The sequence below is a fragment of the Dendrobates tinctorius genome, unplaced genomic scaffold (genome assembly GCF_039654945.1).
Source record: "Dendrobates tinctorius isolate UK_male_01 unplaced genomic scaffold, ASM3965494v1 ptg000246l, whole genome shotgun sequence".
NCBI classification, from domain to species: Eukaryota; Metazoa; Chordata; class Amphibia; order Anura; family Dendrobatidae; genus Dendrobates; species Dendrobates tinctorius.
In genome coordinates, this window is record NW_027361913.1 from 106,323 (window position 1) to 123,877 (window position 17,555).

A 17,555-nucleotide genomic window follows, 5' to 3' on the forward strand; every position below is an offset into this window, starting at 1 on the left:
TATGTTGAAATGGTGCCAAAGTCTATGGAAAAAACGCTGTATGAACATAAGGCAGCATCACCCACCATTGTGTACCCTTTATACAATGCTCTTAGGGTATCGCAGTAGTAACGTGCCGGGGGCCTCCATACCCTGCTTTACTTGGTGTTAGATTTTGCAATGCTTTATATACAATCATGATAAATAACAAGACAGCCCAGTGAGTCAATACATACCAAAGGGAAAATGTTTTTTAATCCCTTACCCAATCTTATTATAGAAAAGCTTGGAATGATTTATAAATGGATGTTAGTGGATGGAATGAAACCGTCTGTACGGAAATGTATATACTACGTAACTATGTGTCTTGCCGTAACAATGTCTGTCCTCTGTTTATATCGCCCATATAATCACAGAGCTCCTCTCCTGGAAATCTTCTGGCAGCGGAATCAAACTAAATGAATGAGTTTAGCTTTCCGCTCTCGAATTTGTCTTGGAATCTCTTACAAGCTCTGTGATCAAAGTAAGCTGGTAAGGTTCCATTACTGACAGAGGGACACTGTTTCTGGGTTATAAAGCGTGTCTTCCTGCCAGATCAGTGGTGAAATTCCAATATCCTACAGCAAACAGCCATAATACTCATTAAGAGATGAAATTGGAACGTTGAATGCGACTTCCATTACAAGTTCGCCTCCCTATGAAGAACCTACTGAAGTTGGAGTTTGATCCGTTCAAGCCCTGGTAGTAATGCACCTGGGGTGGTCCACCAAATATTACAATTGCATTCAAAAAAGTTCTAGGAAGTTTGATGGTGCGTTATAGAATAAAAAAAACAGAACTGTAAAGTTTGAGGTTCTTACCGTGTCCGATGCTGAACTCTGACCACGGACTTCTTCTGGAAGTCCATTTTAGCTTTTGGATGCTAAGTAGAGATAGAGAGAGAGAAGAGAGAGAGACTTTTGCTGCCCCCTAGCTCTTACTATGATCCTTTTACAGCACTAAAGTTCACTTCTATGGGGTTCAGGTTCAAGCTCTGGTAGAGTTCTGGTACCCGAACCGAACTTTGGACAAAAGTTCACTCCAACCCGACAATCCACGGCTCCGCTCATCCCTACCAATGACACTCGCAAAGGCCCCAACCAAAAGTGAATTTTCCCTTTTTTTTCTAGTGTGATCAATAGTAATACAGGATCTATTCAAATGCCCTAAATTGCTAATTATATTTATTAAAGTGGTTGTCCACGTTTGGGTACTTTTTTTGGCTAGAAATGATTTTTGTATTTTAATTTCATTAAAAATGTTACACCATTTGCTTTCTATAGCCTCTATTGCACTATTTATTGCATGCCGTAGAAAGTGTTAACTGAGAACCCATCAGTGAGCACATTCAAATGGTGCAATGGGAGAGTTTCTCTTTTTTTCCTGCCTTTCTTGAACTCCTCCATGCTGATTTATGAGCACAGACCACTTCAAGGTTCAATATGCTGTGAAACAAAGAGCCTGTAAAAGAATTTTTAACAGAACTATTTTGAAATTTTTTTTTTACCCCTAAATACATACATTTAGATTAGAAAAAGGAGGGGAAAGCCAGAGGTGGGCAAACCCTTTAACCAGTCCGGGAGTGGGTCATTTATCCCTGTTATTGGTCAGGATACTTTTTTTTTTCTTACATGAGGTTTAAAGAGCTATAACATTTTTTTCTCATTCAGATATTAAATAATTTTTGCATTTCTTTTTGTGATACGTGGGATGTAATATTTATGTTATATTCATTCTTTATTTATTTTTGTCAATATCAGGCAATATCGCTGGGAGAATTACAGGAAATGGGACCATAAAGAACCACTGAAATACATTTTAAAATGTGTTCCCCATTCTGTAACAGTTAATTTTATGTATCGGTCACCCTTTATCTGACAGGAGTGTGGCTAGTAACAACACACACACAGTATAATGCAGTCCCCCCACAAACACACACACAGTATAGTGCAGCCTCCCCACACACTCAGTATGGCGCAGTCCCCACACATACACAGTATAATGCAGTCCCCCCCACAAACACACACAGTATAGTGCAGCCTCCTCACACACTCAGTATGGCTCAGTCCCCACACATACACAGTATAATGCAGTCCCGCCACAAACACACACACAGTATAGTGCAGCCCCCCCCCACACACTCAGTATGGCGCAGTCCCCACACATACACAGTATAATGCAGTCCCCTCACAAACAGTATCATGCAGCAAACACACACACACAATACTTAACTCTCCTCCTCATTCCCCAGCTGCTCTGGCTGCATCTGATCAGCTCCACTGCTGGCACACGCTGCTGAGGCAGAGGCAGAGGGGGATTGATGGGAGAGGGAGCATCACCTGATGCACTCTCCTCCATCACTACTTTCAACTGTATTGGCATCTATGATGCCAATAAGTTGAATGCGCGATGCGGGGAAGGGTGGGGGCACGGCGCCGGCCCCCTCTTACTCAGGGGCCCCATAGCAGCTGTATGATGCAATTAGTGGTGTAGCACAGCGGGGGGCCCTAGGCAGCTGCCTGGTCTGCCTGCCCCTAACGCCGGTCCTGGGCATCGGGTCCAGAGATCTGTGTGATATACGATATATCTCGTATTCATGATGTGCAGGATTCCCCCCATTGTTTTATTCTATCATTTTCTTTAGGGAGAAAAGGGTTGTGGGAATAGGGAAGCGCCATATCTTATATGATTTTTTGCCCTATCAGCAATGATAGAAGAAAGCTGTCAATCGGCAGCAGGTAGGTGGGGGGAGCCTGGGTATCATGAATACATCTGACTCCTCACAGTACTGGAATCAGCCTGCATTGCATAACTTCACTGTAACTAACACATCATCCTGCATAGGGGAACATCTGAACAGCATAAAGAGTCAGATACATTCCCTCTTAACCAAATGTATGAAGAACATGCCTTTTTAGCAGGAAAAATACACAATCTTTCATCCATATTGCCACTCATATGTCAACTACAGTGGGGCAAAAAAGTATTTAGTCAGTCAGCAATAGTGCAAGTTCCACCACTTAAAAAGATGAGAGGCGTCTGTAATTTACTTCATAGGTAGACGTCAACTATGGGAGACAAACTGAGAAAAAAAAATCCAGAAAATCACCTTGTCTGTTTTTTTTTAATTTTATTTGCATATTATGGTGGAAAATAAGTATTTGGTCAGAAACAAGCAATCAAGATTTCTGGCTCTCACAGACCTGTAACTTCTTCTTTAAGAGTCTCCTCTTTCCTCCACTCATTACCTGTAGTAATGGCACCTGTTTAAACTTGTTATCAGTATAAAAAGACACCTGTGCACACCCTCAAACAGTCTGACTCCAAACTCCACTATGGTGAAGACCAACGAGCTGTCAAAGGACACCAGAAACAAAATTGTAGCCCTGCACCAGGCTGGGAAGACTGAATCTGCAATAGCCAACCAGCTTGGAGTGAAGAAATCAACTATGGGAGCAATAATTAGAAAATGGAAGACATACAAGACCACTGATAATCTCCCTCGATCTGGTGCTCCACGCAAAATCCCACCCCGTGGGGTCAGAATGATCACAAGAACGGTGAGCAAAAATCCCAGAACCACACGGGGGGACCTAGTGAATGAACTGCAGAGAGCTGGGACCAATGTAACAAGGCCTACCATAAGTAACACACTACACCACCATGGACTCAGATCCTGCAGTGCCAGACGTGTCCCACTGCTTAAGCCTGTACATGTCCGGGCCCATCTGAAGTTTGCTAGAGAGCATTTGGATGATCCAGAGGAGTTTTGGGAGAATGTCCTATGGTCTGATGAAACCAAACTGGAACTGTTTGGTAGAAACACAACTTGTCGTGTTTGGAGGAAAAAGAATACTGAGTTGCATCCATCAAACACCATACCTACTGTAAAGCATGGTGGTGGAAACATCATGCTTTGGGGCTGTTTCTCTGCAAAGGGGCCAGGACGACTGATCCGGGTACATGAAAGAATGAATGGGGCCATGTATCGTGAGATTTTGAGTGCAAACCTCCTTCCATCAGCAAGGGCATTGATGATGAAACGTGGCTGGGTCTTTCAACATGACAATGATCCAAAGCACACCGCCAGGGCAACGAAGGAGTGGCTTCGTAAGAAGCATTTCAAGGTCCTGGAGTGGCCTAGCCAGTCTCCAGATCTCAACCCTATAGAAAACCTTTGGAGGGAGTTGAAAGTCCGTTTTGCCAAGCGAAAAGCCAAAAACATCACTGCTCTAGAGGAGATCTGCATGGAGGAATGGGCCAACATACCAACAACAGTGTGTGGCAACCTTGTGAAGACTTACAGAAAACGTTTGACCTCTGTCATTGCCAACAAAGGATATATCACAAAGCATTGAGATGAAATTTTGTTTCTGACCAAATACTTATTTTCCACCATAATATGCAAATAAAATGAAAAAAAAACAGACAAGGTGATTTTCTGGATTTTTTTTTCTCAGTTTGTCTCCCATAGTTGAGGTCTACCTATGATGTAAATTACAGACGCCTCTCATCTTTTTAAGTGGTGGAACTTGCACTATTGCTGACTGACTAAATACTTTTTTGCCCCACTGTATATGGACATTTATGATATTTCTTGAGCCATGGTAACTTGATTGATAAACAATCTGTAGGAAGATGGATCTTGTGCAAGCCTAGATAGATCCACCAGGGTCTTCTCCTCTGTTATCTTAATTGTATAATGTCTATGGTTGCCCGTCTTCCTATTCGCCTTGTTCCTTCTATTCTTAAAACCATGACATCCTTCTTCAGTGATTGCTCTCTTTGTATGATGTGTTTGATTGTCTGGCTTGATTTGTTCGAAAATTGATTTGTTTGTTCTTCTTGTCATCCATGGCATTGATAACATCCTTCTCCAGCACCACATTTCTAAGGCGTTGATACTTCTTCAGTCTTGTTTCTTTATCACCATTTACCATTAAAACGGATGAAATACGAATGGTTTCCATATTGCAACCATTTTTTTCATACCCATTGAAATGTATAGATGACTAGTCTCATATGAAAAAAATGGATGATTCTTGCACATGATGCATATGTATTCACACAGACGATTGGTCCATGTGCTGTCTGCCGCATGCAGTCCGTTTTCGGAAGGATCGAGGGGTGAGAGTCAAGAGTACAGATGTGAATTGTTTTCTGATGGAGACATGGAGCAGACTGAAGCATGGTACCAGAAGGAGAAAAAAATGACTAATCCAGAGGCTGGACAATGGAAAATAGCATAGAACCAATCTAGAAACTGAGTGGCTTGTGGCAGAACACAAGAACATAAAAGTGTTGAAACCGGAACTCTGTGCATGTGTGTAGTTAGTTAATCTTTTGCAAAGACTTTCAGTCATTACAGGGACATTTGCCTAATGTTATATGGTTTAATTCTATCATTTATTGTATTTGTTGTACTTTGCTGCCGTATGCTTGCCGTTATATTATGTTGGTCATGTACAGTATTATTACTGTGTTTTACCCATAATACCTTTATTTCTGCAACTCCTCCTATCTTTATGTCACTTCCTTCTTGTGGTCAGTGCCATCTTGGACAACACAAGCTTCAGGACTGGAGAAAAGAATCTCTTGTTATCTCTAACCTTGTGCTTCTAATACCAGCTCTAACTTCTACCTCATCTTAATCCCTTCATCTTCCCTGGTATCTCACCTCATCTCATCAAGGTACTGTGAACAAAACTTGTTGAATTCATCACCGCATCATCATTCTGGACTACTCATGTGCAGCTCATCAAGAATAGGAGCACAAGTTAGCAAGTTACACTATCTGCCATAGCTTATACAGAGATCCGTGTTCACATCCCTCAGACACATCTCACTCACGTACATGAGTGGCAGAATAATAACAAGAGACCTAAGTGTACAGTGTCTGTGTGCATATGCATTGTGTGCTAACAAGTCTATGACCGTCCGCCATCTTAGGCTAGGTTCACATTTGCGTATGGGGGATCTGCGGCCGTCTGCAGACTTCCTCCGTGAAGCTCCGCCCTTGGCCACACTTCCTCCGGTCAGCTCCGCCTACGTCCAGATACTTCTGCATGCGGCCTGCGTACCCTATCTTTAACATTGGATACGCAGGTCGTGCGTATGTATGCGGATGCCTTCACATGTGTCGTTTTGACGATGTGGCGCCCGCATAAAATTCCAACATGATGCGTTTGACGTGGGTTGCCGCAACGTCAAAACGATGCATGCGGAGGCATCCGCATACATCCGCACGACCTGCGTACCCAATGTTAAAGATAGGGTATGCAGGCCGCATGCACAAGTATACGGACGTAGGCGGAGCTGACCGGAGGAGGTACGGCCGTGGGCAGAGCTTCACGGAGGAAGTCCGCAGATGGCCGCAGATCCTCCATACGAAAATGTGAAACCAGCCTCAGCTGAAGCATGTCCACATGTGGTCCCTCTGTGAAAGAAGCACATCATGTTCCTGATACCACAGATGCTCCAGGAACAGAGCCCACACTTACTGCAAAGCATGACATAATAAAACCCAAAGTTGCCACCAAGACGACACAAAAGGTCAGAGAGAACTTTGAGACAACTAGAGATGAGTTCCATGATAACCTAGATCATCATTATTTAGCAGCTCTTCTTCACTCTAACAATGACGCTGCAGATTTAACTGCCACATTGAATTGTTTATCTGCCACCAATGATCCTTACCAGATACCGTCAGCAAAGTACATCACATTCCTGAATAACTATAACATGGAAGATGCCCCAGCAGAACTAGCTGAAAGGGAAACTCTTCTCCAAAAAAAGACCTCATTAGTTGAGATGCCCAAGATAAGGCAGAACTCTGCATCACATACCTCCAAGAGGTGTCTGACAAGCTACTGGAAATCCATGCATCTGCAGAGGAAGCTAGAGTAAGATGGTCCTTTGATAGGAAGGAGGCTGAGATGGAGGCCCAATTAAAAAGGAAGGAGGCTGAGACATAAGCCCAAGAAACGAGATGCAAGTCCAATTGAAAATACTCCAAGCAGAAAGGGAAGAAGCCTGAGCCTTTGCTAAACTGATGGTCCTTGAACAAGCACTAGGTCAAGATGCTGATATGAACTTCTTTATTCCAGAAGAGATAGATCACTGCATCATCCTTCCGGACTGCTCACGTGCAGCTCATCAGGAATAGGAGCCCAAGTTAGCGAGTAACAATATCTGCCATTGCTTACACAGAGATCAGTGTTCACATCCCTCAGACAAATCTCACCCATGTACATCGGTGGCAGAGTAGCATGACTAGGAGGTCCTTGCCAGGTTATGAAGAGCACTGCTATTGAGTGGTATTGGTTCCTGTGTCATTTGGCATGTTACCAGTGACATATTTGGCACACGCAGGTTATCTAGAATGTATAACTTGGGTTACAAATGCTGATCATGTACGGGGTTAAATAGATTTTAATACTAGTTATTTATTTTTCTAATTGTAAAGCCCTGGTGGAAATGTAAGGCTATGTGCCCAAGTTGCAGAAATGCTGTGGAAAAGTCCGCAGCATTTCCGCAACTCCCTGCCGCGGGTAAAACGCATGCGGAATTTGCATGCGTTTCCCACAAAACACAAGCTTTTTTTAGCATGCAGAATGCTTGTAATTTCCAAGTGATTTGAAGCATCGCTCAGAAAGGTGATTGACAGGTTGATCACACTTGTCCAGCATAGCGCTTGACAAGTGTGACCAACTTTTTACTATTGATACTGCCTATGCGGCATCAATAGTAAAAGATAGAATGTAAAAAATAAAAAAAATTAAAAATATGGTTATTCTCACCTTCTGACGACCCCCGATCTCCTCAGCGACGCTGCCGGCTAGCTCCGTTCCCAGGGATGCATTGCGTGAATCACCCCAGATGACGTCGCGCTCGTGAGACCGTGACGTCATCTCAGGTGATTCACGCAATGCATCCCTGGGACCGGAAGATGCTGGCAGCGTGGCTGAGGGCGGGAAGGACTCCGGGGGCCACCAGAAGGTGAGTATATCACTATTTATTATTTTTATTCTAGTTTTTTTACAGGGATATGGAACCCAGGGCATGGAGAAGAGTCTCCTCTCCTCCAGACCCTGAGTACCAACCGCACATGAATTGCTCACTTTACGCATGGTGGGCATAGCCACATGCGTAAAGTGAGCGTTCCAATGCAATCCTATGGCGGTGGAATCGCTGCGATTCCGCAGGAATAATGAACATGTTGCGGATTTTACCATGATGCGATTACGCAGCGGCAAAATCCGCAGCATGGGCACAGCAACTGCGGAATCCCATAGGATTTTGTGCGATGCGTTTTAATAGCGTTTTCTAAGCGTTTCCGCTGTGGAAAAAAGCGGCAAAAACACTTTAAAAACGCCGCGTGTGCACACAGCCTAATAGTTCACAATCCGTCAATGAATAGCATGCTTCCGCATTTTAGTCTGAGGTCATCCAATAGTCTGATAATTATTTTAATTAGTCAGTAGTTTAATTTTTGTAGATAAACCAGTGAATGGGAGGTCAGTTCTCTTCTTATATAACGACTGTTGAAAAAAAAATTAAGGCATAAAAATAAGAGATATAGTGAGAAACGTGCTGAGCACAGGTTATGGATTTAAAACCAGACATCGCTGTAGGAGAGAGTCTGCCCTGGTAAGGATGGTATTAAATGCAAATGTACAGTATGTAAATTATTAATACATAGAGTACCAATTTGGCAGATCAGGGGCACATGAGGAGATTAGGTGGGTCACAGCTATACTGGACCAGACATTCTGAAAGCCTGACCTTTGACTGAATATATGGGATGAGAAAGTAAATGATGATGCCATGCATGAAGAATGGTGAGTTTGGTGGTGGTGTTTTAGGGATAATATTCCTTTTTGCTTTTGAGGAAATTAAGAATAAATCTAAAATATACAGATTTAGTCGCCAGCAAGTTTATTATATGTGCCAAATGCAGAAATAAACTGTTATTCCAGCAATGGAATTTAATCCAGCCGGTCAGAAAACTGTATGCAATGTGCAAACAACAGAATGCAAGCTGCGATTTGTCTGAGCACAGGAGTGATTATTAACAATTATTAATTAAGCAATCAAGAAACCATTGTTACAACCTGCCTGCTGCTAGCCATGCTTCAGACAGGAAAATCTATTCTTTTATATCCGTGCGCCATCTTGTGGAGAAGGCATAAACTTACATGGGTGTAGATTTCCTTACAATGTTGTGCTACATAAGGCTGTGTGCACACGCTGCGGATTTTGCGGCGGTTCCGCAGCGGTTTTGGCCGCTGCGGACCCGCAGCAGTTTTTGCTGCGGTGTACAGTACCATGATTCCCTATGGGAATCAAAAACCGCAGTGCAGACGGTGCGGAATTTTCCGCGCGGATTATCTGCGGTTTTCAATCCGCAGAAAGAATTGACATGTCAATTCTTTCTGCGGATTCTGCTGCGGTTTGCCATCTCCTCCATTGAGGAGATGAAAAACCGCAGGGCAAAACCGCAGAGCAATCCGCAGGTAAAACCGCAGGTATTTTGACCTGCGGTTTCACCTGCGGATTTTACAAAATCCGCGCGGATGAATCCGCACCTAATCCGCAGCGTGTGCACACAGCCTTAGGCTATGGCTACAAGGCAACATTACAGTGTTACACAGCGATGTCTCATCTAATGATAACCTAAGGTGTCATGTTGTGACTTGCGCTCTACCTTGACTGCGACAAAAAAACTAAAAATGTTTCCAAAAGTGTTGGATTTTTTGTCACTGGTGCGAAAAGTGACTTGTCTGCAATTTGTTTTTATTTCCAGCAAAAACTGGTAATGTCGCTATTAACCAGCAGATATAGGGTTAATCTGCAGATTAATAGTGTTATGTAGGTGCCCAGTCACAGTACTGAAAGTACGGCACCAGGAGAAAATGAACTCACAGGATCCACCAGCTGTCAGTCATACAGGTGTGCATGGAGCAGCTTCAGTCAGCAGTCACTATTCTGTGAGCCACGGTCAGGACCGCCATCAGGGCATTACTGCCCTTAGTGGCGTATTGGGCCCGATGAGCGGAGGGGGCCCGCAGCAGGCCCCCTCTGTTCTGCTCACCGGGCCCCAGCGGCAGGATCCTGTCGCTTCAGTAACTGATTGAGCATCCTCTAAAACAGTGGTCCCCAACCTTTTTTGCACCAGGGACCGGCTTGAACCAAGACCATTCTTCCATGGCCCGGCAGGGCGGGGATGGAGGTGTGACAGGGGCGGGGCTTTGGTCATAAGGGGGCGGGGCTATGGACGCGGTTGTAGTTTAGCAGTGCATATTTATCATTTAATTATAACATTTTTAATGTGACTCAACTCACCATAGGTTTTGAATGAGTGGGAGCACCTGGCTTGTTTCTGTTTCAGTGGGAGCACTGGGCTACTTCTACTGATGACCGTCACTGCTAATGATGATTGGAACCTACAAGGAAATGGAGCATTGAACACTTAAGAACAATTGTACTGGAGTACTGTACATGCTGATTATTTTCTAATCATCAGAAAATGTATGTGTGGTCCCCCCCGTCCAGCTCTGTGTGGCTCCCCCTGTTGTATGCATGGCTCCCCTGTCCCATCCTGTATACATGGCTCTGCTCCCACTCTCCCATCCTGTATACATGGCTCCGCTCCCATCCTCCCATCCTGTATGCATGGCTCTGCTCCCACTCTTCTATCCTGTATACATGGCTCCCCTGTCCCATCCTGTATGCATGGCTCCGCTCCCACTCTCCCTCCCTTGTATATATGGCTCCGCTCCCACTCTCCCTCCCTTGTATATATGGCTCTGCTTCCACTCTCCCTCCCTTGTATATATGGCTCCGCTCCCACTCTCCCTCCCTTGTATATATGGCTCTGCTTCCACTCTCCCGGCCTCCCTTGTATATATGGCTCTGCTCCCAGTCTCCCTCCCCTGTATATATGGCTCTGCTCCCACTCTCCCTCCCTTGTATATATGGCTCTGCTCCCACTCTCCCTCCCTTGTATATATGGCTCTGCTCCCACTCTCCCTCCCTTGTATATATGGCTCCGCTCCCATTCTCCCTCCCTTGTATATATGGCTCCGCTCCCATTCTCCCTCCTGTGTATATGACTCTGCTCCCATTCTCCCTCCTGTGTATATGGCTCCGCTCCCATTCTCCCTCCCTTGTATATATGGCTCCGCTCCCATTCTCCCTCCTGTGTATATGGCTCTGCTCCCACGCTCCCTCCTGTGTATATGGCTCCGCTCCCATTCTCCCTCCTGTATATATGGCTCCGCTCCCATTCTCCCTCCCTTGTATATATGGCTCCGCTCCCATTCTCCCTCCTGTGTATATGGCTCCGCTCCCACTCTCTCTCCCTTGTATATATGGCTCCACTCCCATTCTCCCTCCCTTGTATATATGGCTCCGCTCCCATTCTCCCTCCCCTGTATATATGGCTCCGCTCCCATTCTCCCTCCTGTGTATATGGCTCCGCTCCCACTCTATCTCCTCTATATATGGCTCCGCTCCCATTCTCCCTCCTGTATATATGGCTCCGCTCCCATTCTCCCTCCCTTGTATATATGGCTCCGCTCCCACTCTCCCTCCCTTGTATATATGGCTCCGCTCCCACTCTCCCTCCCTTGTATATATGGCTCCGCTCCCATTCTCCCTCCCTTGTATATATGGCTCCGCTCCCACTCTCCCTCTCTTGTGTATATGGCTCCGCTCCCATTCTCCCTCCCTTGTATATATGGCTCCGCTCCCACTCTCCCTCCCTTGTATATATGGCTCCGCTCCCACTCTCCCTCCCCTGTATATATGGCTCCGCTCCCATTCTCCCTCCCCTGTGTATATGGCTCCGCTCCCACTCTCTCCCTTGTATATATGGCTCCGCTCCCACTCTCCCTCCCCTGTGTATATGGCTCCGCTCCCACTCTCTCTCCCTTGTATATATGGCTCCGCTCCCATTCTCCCTCCCCTGTGTATATGGCTCCGCTCCCATTCTCCCTCCCCTGTGTATATGGCTCCGCTCCCATTCTCCCTCCCCTGTGTATATGGCTCCGCTCCCATTCTCCCTCCCCTGTGTATATGGCTCTGCTCCCACTCTCTCTCCCTTATATTTATGGCTCCGCTTGGCTCCCCCATCCTCCCCATCATACTTACCCTCACGTCGCTGAACTTCCTTCCCGTCGCTGCACGTCCCTGCATCTCGCGGCGCTTCAGCTCCTGTGCGGAGCGGTCACGTGCTACCGCTCATTAAGGTCTATGAATATGGACGCCACGCCTATGGGAGATGAGTGGCGTCCATATTCATGACCTTAAATGAGCGGTAGCACGTGACCGCTCAGCGCTGGATGAAGCCGCCGCGGGATGCAGGGTGAGTATCAGCTGCTGCACCGCCCCCCGGCTCCCCTTGTGTCCGCGGACCGGCAAGGGCACTGCAACGGCCCGGTGCTGGGCCGCGGACCGGCGGTTGGGGACCCCTGCTCTAAAACACGATCAGTTAAAGTCTGTTGCCTTGCAGGAGATGCTTCCCGCATGTCATCCACATCTCATCTGAATCGGAGAGGAGGACACCGCTGGAGCTCGGCCAGCTAAGGAAAAACTTTTTTTAGTTTTTTGTAAAGCCGGCATATTATACCGGTATGGGGATGCATTATACTACTATGGTGGTGGGTGAGGGAAAGGGGCTACATTATACTATGAGGCTTCATTATACTATGGGCTGTATTATACTCCTATGGGGGTGCATTATACTATAGGGGTGCATTTTAGTACTATAGAGTGCATTATATTACTATGGAGCTGCATTATACTCCTATGGTGCTGAATTATGCTACTATGGGGCTGCATAATACTGCTATGGGGGTGCATTTTACTGCTATGGGGCTGCATTATACTGCTATAGGGCTGCATTATACTGCTATGGGGCTGCATTATACTGCTATGGGGCTGCATTATACTGCTATGGGGGTGCCTTATACTACTATGGGGCTGAATTATACCGCAATGGGAGTGCATTATACTACTATGAGGCTGCATATACCACTATAGGGGTGAATTATACTGCTATGCAGGTGCGATATACCGCTATGTGGGTGCATTATACTATATACGGTGGGTACGGAAAGTATTCAGACCCCTTTGAATTTTTCACTGTTTCATTGCAGAAAATTGGTAAATTTAAAAAAAAAAAAAAATCATTTTTATTAAAAAATAAAAAAACTGAAATATCACATGGTCATAAGTACTCAGACCCTTTGCTCAGTATTGAGTAGAAGCCCCTTTTTGAGCTAGTACAGCCATGAGTCATGTTGGGGATGACGTAACATGTTTTTCACACCTGGATTTGGGGATCCTCTGCCATTCTTCCTTGCAGATCCTCTCCACTTCTGACAGGTTGGATGGTGAGTGTTGGTGGACAGCCATTTTTAGGTCTCTCCAGAGATGCTCAAATGGGTTTAGGTCAGGGCTCTGGCTGGACCAGTCAAGAATGGTCACAGAGTTATTCTGAAGCCACTCCTTTGCTATTTTAGCTGTGTGCTTAGGAAGAGGTTTTCATCCAGGATATCTCTGTACTTGGCCGCATTCATGTTTCCTTCCTATACTATGGGGCTGCATTTTATTCCGATATGTGGGTGCATTATCCTATATTTGACTGTGGAGTACATTATACTATTATGGATGGCAATGTGGAGAGACATGGGGGAGGTATGGAGCGACATAAGGAAGAATGGGAGGACACATGGGGTCCAAAATGTGGGATATTATTACGGCAGGGGCTAATTAAAGGATATTACTTTTGAGGATAGTGTTTTTACAGTGTGGGGGAGGAGAAATCCTGTTACTGTGCAGGGCGACAGGGTCTCTTTTTTCTTCATCTGGTGTAGTATAGATGTTGGGGAAACATTGGGGAATGTGCTCTAGATAACTGTGTTATTTTCTGCAGAGACGAGTCCTGGCTGGAAGAAGTGATGGCAGTGTGCGCTGGATGAAGATGAAAAGCAAAGATGAATGACCAACTAGAGAGGTCACCGGTGAGTCAGTGTGTTATCTGTGCACTGACACTATACACTGTATACAAAGCGCCTGTCTATAATGTCACCGGTGATCACTGTATTAATTGTACACTGACACTGTATACAGTACTCCTGTGTATAATGTCACCGTGATCACTGTATTACCTGTACACTGACACTATACACTGTATACTATGTACAGAGCTTCTGTATATAATGTCACTAGTGATCACTGTATTTTCTGTACACTGTGCACTATATACAGAGCTCCTGTATGTCACCAGTAATCTCTGGACATTGCCTGTACACTGACACTGTATACAAAGTACAGATCTCCTTTGTATAATGACACTTATGGTGATATTTGTATTGTGATTTTTTATTAATGATCAGTATTGTAGTATTTGGTCACTATGTGGTGGTAATATGTGATCTGGTCATGGTGTGGCGGTTTTTGTTCCTTGTATGTGCTATTATATGATCACTATACGGTGGTAGTATGAGGTCTGGTCATGGTGCGGTGGCATTTGTTCCTTTTTTGTGATATTATTGGACATTTTAAAAATTGAAAAATAGATAAAAATATACCGAAATTGTATTGGATATTTTATCAAATGTTTAGTAAGTTACAGTAGAGTAGGGCCCGCCCCAAAGAGTCTACCTTTTCATGGTGACGGATTAAAAAATCTTTTGGCCAAAACAAAAGCTGCTATGTATGTGATCTGGTAATGGGAATTGTAAATGTGTGATTGGTGAGGACATGGTGCAGAAGGGGAGTTTTTCCAAGAGGACTGTGGACGGTTTGAGGGGTGGAGACTGGGTGGACGCTCAAAGGGGCCCCCAAAATTTTGTCAGTATGGGGCCCCGAAATTCCTAGTGGCAGCCCTGGCCACGGTTGACAGCGAGCTATGCACTGATGAGCCAGCTGTCAGTCATACAGGCGTGAACAGAGTATTCATTTTGTGAGGTAAAATATTTAACTGACTGTTTTTAAACAATATTTTACCTCACAAAATGTATCCTCTGCGATCTCCTGCTGTAATGTCAGTATTGTCTTTTGCTTCCTCCCCTGCCCAGGAGCTGTATGTTCTGTACATGGTCAGACACAGGGGTGAGAGAGACAGAGCACAGTGGGAGACAGCTCAAACGAGACAGCACATGAGTGGAGAACACAGCACAGGAAGGAGAGAGACAGCAGACGAGGGGGATAACACATGGGGTAGACAGGTCAAAGAAGAGAGCACAGACGGGAGAAGTCAGCACATGGGGAAAGAGAGAGTGGATAGGTGGGTGAGCACATATGGGGGGAGATTCTGAACTCTGCAAAGCCTGCCCCCATCATGACATTACCGCCCTCCCAATACGATAGCATCGGGCCTCCATCTAGTGTGTATATATATATTCATATTAAATATAGTAGCTGAAGAGCCCGGCGCTGCCCGGGCACAGAAACTAACTGTGGTTAGTTATAGCAAATTATAATTATCCTCCATCCCATAGGCCAGTGCCCATATACCCATCATACATATCCCCGATCCCATAGGCCTGTGCCCATAGACCCATCATACATATCCTCTATCCCATAGTCGAGTGCCCATATACCCATCACACATCCTTCATCCCATAGTCCCATGCCCATATGCCCATCACATATCCTCCATCCCATAGTCCCATGCCCATCACACATCCTCCATCCCATAGTCCCATGCCCATATACCCATCATACATATCCACCATCTCATAGTCCCGTGCCCATATACCCGTCATACATATCCTCCATCCCATAGTCCCGTGCCCATATACCCCTCATACATATCCTCCATCCCATAGTCCCGTGCCCATATACCCCTCATACATATCCTCCATCCCATAGTCCAGTGCCCATATACCCATCACACAGCCTCCATCCCATAGTCAACCATTATGACATCATAATGAGCGGTGGGGCTTGCAACCTATGATGACATCAGCGTCGCCATGGCAACTATTATGACATCATAATGAGGGGCGTGGCTTGATACACACACTTTTTCCCCATTATGTAGATAGGGGCAAAATTGTTTGGTGAATTGGAACGCGCGGGGTTAAAATTTCGCCTCACAACATAGCCTAGGACGCTCTCGGGGTCCAGACGTGTGACTGTGCCAAATTTTGTGGCTGTAGCTGCGACGGTGCAGATGCCAATCCTGGACATACACACATACATACATACACTTGAGCTTTATATCTAATCTACATACATATATACATACATACATACATACATATATATCTAGATATATATGTATTTTATAACTGGATGCTCTAACAAACACTAGTGTTATGTGCAGAATTTTTTTTTTTTTGACTCAATCTCCTTTCATCCCTCTCCACCCTGGCGTTCTACAGTCATGGCCAAAAGTTTTGAGAATGACACAAATATTATATTTTCACATAATCTCCTGCCCTCTGGTTTTTATGTGTGTTTGTCAGATGTTTTTATCACATACAGAAATATAATTGCAATCATATTATGAGTAACAAAAGGTTATATTGACAGTTAGAATGAGTTAATGCAGCAAGTCAATATTTGCAGTGTTGACCCTTCTTCTTCAGGACCTCTGCAATTCTCCCTGGCATGCTCTCAATCAACTTCTGGATCAAATCCTGACTGATAGCAGTCCATTCTTGCAAAATGTATGCTTTTATTTTGTCTGAATTTGAAGGTTTTTGTTTGTCCACCCGTCTCTTGATGATTGACCACAAGTTCTCAATGGGATTAAGATCTGGGGAGTTTCCAGGCCATGGTCCCAAAATCTCTATGTTTTGTTCCCTGAGCCATTTAGTTATCACCTTTGCTTTATGGCAAGGTGCTCCATCATGTTGAAAAAGGCATTGTTGATCGCCAAACTGCTCTTGGACGGTTGGGAGAAGTTGCTCTCGGAGGACATTCTGGTACCATTCTTTATTCATGGCTGTGTTTTTAGGCAAGACTGAGAGAGAGCCCATTCCCTTGGCTGAGAAGCAACCCCACACATGAATGGTTTCAGGATGCTTGACAGTTGGCATGAGACAAGACTGGTGTCAGCGCTCACCTCGTCTTCTCCGAATAAGCCGTTTTCCAGATGTCCCAAACAATCGAAAAGGGGATTCATCAGAGAAAATGACTTTACCCCAGTCCTCAGCAGTCCACTCCCTGTACCTCTTGCAGAATATCAGTCTGTCCATGATGTTTTTTCTGGAGAGAAGTGGCTTCTTTGCTGCCCTCCTTGAGACCAGGCCTTGCTCCGAGTCTCCGCCTCACAGTGCGTGCAGATGCACTCACACCTGCCTGCTGCCATTCCTGAGCAAGCTCTGCAGTTGGTAGCCCGATCCCGCAGCTGAAACAATTTTAAGAGACGGTCCTGGCGCTTGCTGGTCTTTCTTGGGTGCCCTGGAGCCTTTTTGGCAAGAAGGGAACCTCTCTCCTTGAAGTTCTTGATGATGCGATAGATTGTTGACTGAGGTGCAATCTTTCTAGCTGCGATACTCATCCCTGTTAGGCCATTT

General features: G+C 45.2%; 1 protein-coding gene across 1 annotated transcript in view; it reads left to right on the plus strand.

Moving 5' to 3' along the window:
- The window catches only part of DPT (dermatopontin), a 79,075-nt gene that overhangs the window by 53,838 nt on the left and 7,682 nt on the right, over window positions 1-17,555 (plus strand). The gene's annotated exons all lie outside the window — the stretch shown is intronic.